This window comes from Myotis lucifugus, unplaced genomic scaffold, assembly GCF_000147115.1.
Source record: "Myotis lucifugus unplaced genomic scaffold, Myoluc2.0 scaffold_448, whole genome shotgun sequence".
In the NCBI taxonomy this organism is placed as follows: Eukaryota; Metazoa; Chordata; class Mammalia; order Chiroptera; family Vespertilionidae; genus Myotis; species Myotis lucifugus.
In genome coordinates, this window is record NW_005871496.1 from 415,691 (window position 1) to 421,957 (window position 6,267).

Below are 6,267 nucleotides of genomic sequence, written 5' to 3' on the forward strand. Positions count from 1 at the left end.
GGTCTTTAAGGAGAGGAAGAAGATGAAGGAAGAGGAGGAGGAGGAGGAGGAGGAGAAATTTTAAAAAGAACAATATAATGGCAATAAATACATACCTATCAACAGTTGAATCTAAAAATCAAAACAAGGGAACAAGAAATCTAATGAATAAAATAGAACCAGAGGCATGGAAACATTGAACAGACTGACAAGTCTTAGACCAGTGATGGCGAACCTTTTGAGCTCAGCGCGTCAGCATTTTGAAAAACCCTAACTTAACTCTGGTGCCGTGTCACATATAGAAATTTTTTGATATTTGCAACCATAGTAAAACAAAGATTTATATATTTTTAAAATATATTTTATTGATTTTTTACAGAGAGGAAGGGAGAGGGATAGAGAGTTAGAAACATCAATGAGAGAGAAACATCGATCAGCTGCCTCTTGCACATCCCCTACTGGGGATGTGCCCGTGACCAAGGTACATGCCCTTGACCGGAATCGAACCTGGGACCCTTGAGTCCGCAGGCTGACGCTCTATCCACTGAGCCAAACCGGTTAGGGCAAGATTTATATTTTTGATATTTATTTTATTTATTTAAATGCCATTTAATAAAGAAAAATCAACCAAAAAATGAGTTCACGTGTCACCTCTGACACATGTGTCATAGGTTCGCCATCACTGTCTTAGAGAGAAGGGGTTAAATGGAAAGAGATTAAACAAAGATCTTATATGCTTATTTGCATTAGCTATGGACACGGACAATAGGGTTGTGAAGGCCTAGGGAGGGGTGGGAACTGGGAGAGAAGAATGAGCAATGGGGGAAAGGAGGACATCTGTAGTACTCCAGACAATAACAATTTTTTTAAAAGAAAAAAAATTCTATGAGAAGAAAATGATTCAAGACCAGAAAAATCTATAATCCAATGCATCTATTCATATAATTTTTAACATTCCTTAGGTCAATTCTTCCTTTTTTCTCCAAGTCATAAAAAGCTTTAACAATTCTGTTATTATTTAAAGAAAAGAAAGTCTTTAAAATAAAGGTGGCTAGCCCAGCCAGCATGGCTCAGTGGTTGAGTGTCATGGTTCATTTCTTGATCAGGGCACATACCTGGGTTGCTGGTTCAGTCCCCAGTAGGGGGCGAACAGGATGCAACTAATCAATGATTTTCTCTCATTGATGTTTCTATCTCTTTTTCTATCAATAAAAGTATATTTTTTAAAAAATAAATAAAGGTGGCTTACCATTCCCTCCTGGTAAACTCTACATCAACAATTGTTACTGGAAGGGGACTTGAAGTCTTCCTTGAGACTCAACAAAAAATCTGGTGTTTATTTGTTTCTTTGAGACAGGATAGTAAGAAGCCAGGAAAACTCCTGGGCAAGTGGAATGGGGAAATAGATAATTAAACTGATAGCTGAGTTGGTTAGAGCATCATCCTGACACACCAGGGCTACAGATTCGATCCCTGGTCAGGGCACATACAAGAATCAACCAATCAATGCATAAATAAGTAGAATAACAAAAATGGATGTTTCTCTCTCTCTAATAGTAGTAATAAATAACAATTAAACAAGCAATTTGATCAATTTACAGCCAGCTAGTGAATTGCAATATCTTATCTTCCCTAATCAAGGACAATGCTCCAACATACTGAGCTGACCAGGGCCCTATACTAACATTTTGATGCATCAGCTTATTAAAAACGCACCTGGAAAACTGATGACAACCCTTTCCTCAGATTCTCACCCACAGAATAAAAATTAAAACCCTCAAGACAAAGATTCAGGGTGGGCTCAGGAGCACACCTATGCCCCTTCTCAGGATGAACTTTTTACTTCCTCCTAAATTCTAAGTGTCCCCATGAAATCTGCAACCAGGGGAGCAGTGGGCAGTGACAGCTCCTCCTGGGTTAACCCCCTGAACCTGTCTACAAGGCCCCCCTTTTTCTCTGACTTTCCAATGAGCTAAAAGCAGCCCCACTTTGGCTCACTTCTGTCACTGTGACTTTTCCCAGTGAACTAACAGCAGTTCCGCCCTGGTTTAATTCCTTCCTACAATATTTCCAGGGGAAAAAGCAGAGCACTGCCTAGGCTCTCTCCTGTTGTTTCTTCTACCCTATGCCTCTCCTTTATTTTGGTACTGGATGGAGCCCAGGCCTCCGCCAGCCTGCACTGTGTGGGTTCTTGACTTCACACAGGAGAGATTCCAAAACACGAGTCCAAGTGATTTGGAGAGTATATTTATTAAAACTGGGCACAGTGAAACAAAGAAGGACTTAGCACTTTCCTTAAGACCAGGAACAAGACAAGGATGTCTATTTTCACCACTTTAATTCAACACTAGTGGCCCAGTGCATGAATTTGTGCACATTGAAAGGAAATTAATTAGAAGAAATATTTTAATATCATTATTTGCCCTTTCTCTATAATAGAAGTCTCAACCAAATTCACGATTGACAATGACAGATTGAAACACACGTGTGTGATTGGTGCCAGCAAGAGCTTTATATGTATCATGCATGTGCAAGTCAACTTAGCCTTTTATATATATAGAATAAACTTGCTTAATTAGAGCTGCTTTCTGATGTAGCTTAACTTTTCCAGCCCAGCAAAGCACCCCAACTTCTCTTTCAGGTAATTGTCAGCAACACAGCAGTAAATATCAATACGGAGCAGATTATTATTGTAGATCACGCAGGGAGAACAAAGGGTAAAATATTTAACTGCAGCAGTGTTGGACTGTATTCTGTGCAGTGAGAAAACCTGAAATCATTTTCCAGGTCCACCATTTCTTACTTTTCAGTAGGGTCAAGTTTCTAAGCTTTCTAAATCTCCATTTTCTGGCTAATTAAAAGAAAATAGGATTCCACCAAGTCTCCTACCTACCCATTCCAGGACTTCTGTAAGGATCAAATGAGATGAGGCGCAGGAAAATGCTTCATGGACATTTGGTTAAAGTGTAAAATGTTTCCACCTGGCTAAAAAGCAAGTTGTGCTCCTGGGCTGAAGAAACTGCAAGGAGACTAGTCACTAGGGAAAGGAAGCTGGGCTTGCTACGTCCATCATTACCCAGATGGACACTTAGCATATTAGCCTTTTATATATATAGATAGTATTGGAAGTCCTAGCCACAAAAATCAGACAAGAAAAAGAAATAAAAGTCATCTAAAGTGGAGAAAAAGTAAAACTGTCATTATTTACAGATTGCATGATGCTAAATACAGAGAACCATAAAGATTCCACCAAGAAACTATTAAAACTGACAAATAAATTGAGTAAAATAGCAGGGTAAAAATTTCATAATCAAATATCAGTTACATTTTATACACCAATAACAAACTATCAGAAAGAGAAATTTTTTTAAATCCCATGTATAATTTCATAAAAAATACCTAGAAATAAAGTCAACCAACAAAGTAAAAAAATCTGTACTCAGAAAACTGTAAGACATTGAAGAATGAAATTGAAGAAGATACAAATAAATGGAAGTATATAGCATTTTCATAGATAGGAAAAATTAACATTGTTAAAATGGCCATACTACCCAAAGCAATCTACAGATTCAATGCAACCCCTACCAAAATACCAATGGCATTTTCACAGAACTAGAAAAAATAATCCTAAAATTTATATGGAACTACAAATGTCCTGAATAACCATAGCAATCTTGAGAAAGAACAAAGTTGGAGATGTCCCACTATCTGATATCAAACTGTACTACAAGGCTATAGTAATCAAAACTACATGGTACTGGCACAAAAACAAACAGATCAATGAAACAGAATAGAGAGCCCAGAAATAAACCCATACCTGCATGGTCAATTTACCTATGACAAAAAAAGCAAAAGTATACAATGAAGTAAAGACAGTCTCTTCAATAAATGGTGTTGGGAAAACTGGAAAGAAACATGCAAAAAATAAAACTAGAGCCGAAACCGGTTTGGCTCAGTGGATGGAGCGTCGGCCTGCGGACTGAGGGGTCCCAGGTTCGGTTCCAGTCAAGGGCATGTGCCTGGGTTGCGGGCGCATCCCCAGTGGGAGGTGTGCAGGAGGCGGCTGATCGATGTTTCTCTCTCATAGATGTTTCTAGCTCTCTGTCTCTCTCCCTTCCTCTCTGTAAAAAATCAATAAAATATATTTTAAAAAAATAAATAAATAAAACTAGACTACTTTTTTACACCATATGCAAGAATAAATTCAAAATGGATTAAAGACTTAACTGTAGTACCCCAAACCATAAATTCCTAGAAGGAATTTATTACTAAGTTTACAAAACAAGGGGACATATGTAATACTTTCAACAATAAAGATTTTTAAAAACTAAAAACAACAACAAAAAGATGACCTATTGAATGAAAGAAGATACAGTAGTCACCAATGATACATCTGATCAGGAGTTAATATCCAAATATGAAAACTTATACAACTTAACACCAAAGAAAAAAAGAATCTGATTTAAAAATGGGCAGAGCCTGGCAGAGATTCAAGGGGCCGCGGAGACTCAGCCAGTGCTATTTGCTCCGCTATGGCGACTCCATGAGTCTCAGCCCTATTCAATTTACATCCCCATCCAAGCTGTGCCAGGTGCACAAAAAGACCCACCTGCGCTTTTGCAGCCTATCCCAACAAATTGCAGACTTCAACTGCTCACAGCCATGGGAGACACACTCAAGAAGCAGACCCAGGAGAACCAGGATGGCGGCATAAGGAAGAGACCTGTGCGTGCTACCTCACACAACAACATCGAAACTACCAAATATCAGACAAACACCTATCATACAGAACCATGGGAAAGTTGGCCCAGTGGAAGCTCTACAACTGGAAGGAGAGAAAGAACATTGAGACTGAGTAGGATGTGACACCAAGTACAGAGCCCAACCCAACAAACTGCAGATTTCAACTCCTCGCATAGAAAGAAGCGCATTGAGACTGAGTAGGATGTGCAGAGGCACCAAGTACAGAGCCCATCCCAGCAGGCTGCAGATTTCAACTCCTTGCATCTGGGAGGGACGCAATCAGGGGGCAGAGTCGGGTCCGGGGCCGGCCAGGGCTGGACCTGACTCGGCCGGCACTGTGGAACTGCTGTACCAGCAAGCACACAAACATGCCCACTGGTCCCAGTCTCTTGTGAGGCGCTGGGGGACAGCAGACAGGCAGTCTGCGCACTTGGTGGAGGGCAGGAGTGCTGGATGTTCAACCACCAGGAACGCCTGGAGATTTTGTCTGGTGGGGAGCCGCCGGCAGGGGACAGAGGGCCAAACTTCCTGTTTCCCCGGTAAGGCTGGGATGGCCCCGGTGAGGTCGGGATGGCCCCGGTGAGGTTGAAACGGTCCCGGTGTGGTAGGGACGACCCCGGTCAGGTCAAAACGGTCCCGGTGTGGTAGGGACGACCCCGGTCAGGTCGAAACGGCCCCGGTGTGGTAGGGACAACCCCGGTCAGGTTGAAACGGCCCCCGTTAGGTAGGGACGACCCCAGTGAGGTTGAAACGAACACCGTGAGGTAGGGACGACCCCGGTGAGGTCAAAACGGCCCCGGTGTGGTAGGGACAACCCCGGTCAGGTTGAATCGGCCCCGGTGTGGTAGGGACAACCCCGGTCAGGTTGGAACGGCCCCCGTGAGGTAGGGACGACCCCGGTCAGGTTGAACCGGCCCCGCTGTGGTAGGGACAACCCCGGTCAGGTTGAAACAGCCCCGGTGTGGTAGGGACGACCCCGGTGAGGTTGAAACGGCCCCCGTGAGGTAGGGACGACCCCGGAGAGGTTGAAACGGCCCCCGTGAGGTAGGGACGACCCTGGTCAGGTCGAAACGGCCCCGGTGTGGTAGGGACGACCCCGGTGAGGTTGAAACAGCCCCCGTGAGGTAGGGACGACCCCAGTCAGGTCGTAACGGCCCCGGTGTGGTAGGGACAACCCCAGTCAGGTTGAAACAGCCTCGGTGTGGTAGGGACGACCCCGGTGAGGTTGAAACGGCCCCCGTGAGGTAGGGACGACCCTGGTGAGGTCGAAACGGCCCCGGTGTGGTAGGGACGACCCCGGTGAGGTTGAAACAGCCCCCGTGAGGTAGGGACGACCCCAGTCAGGTCGAAACGGCCCCGGTGTGGTAGGGACGACCCCGGTGAGGTTGAAACGGCCCCCGCGAAGTAGGGACGACCCTGGTCAGGTCGAAACGGCCCCGGTGTGGTAGGGACGACCCCGGTGAGGTTGAAACAGCCCCCCGTGAGGTAGGGACGACCCCAGTCAGGTCGAAACGGCCCCGGTGTGGTAGGGACGACCCCGGTGAG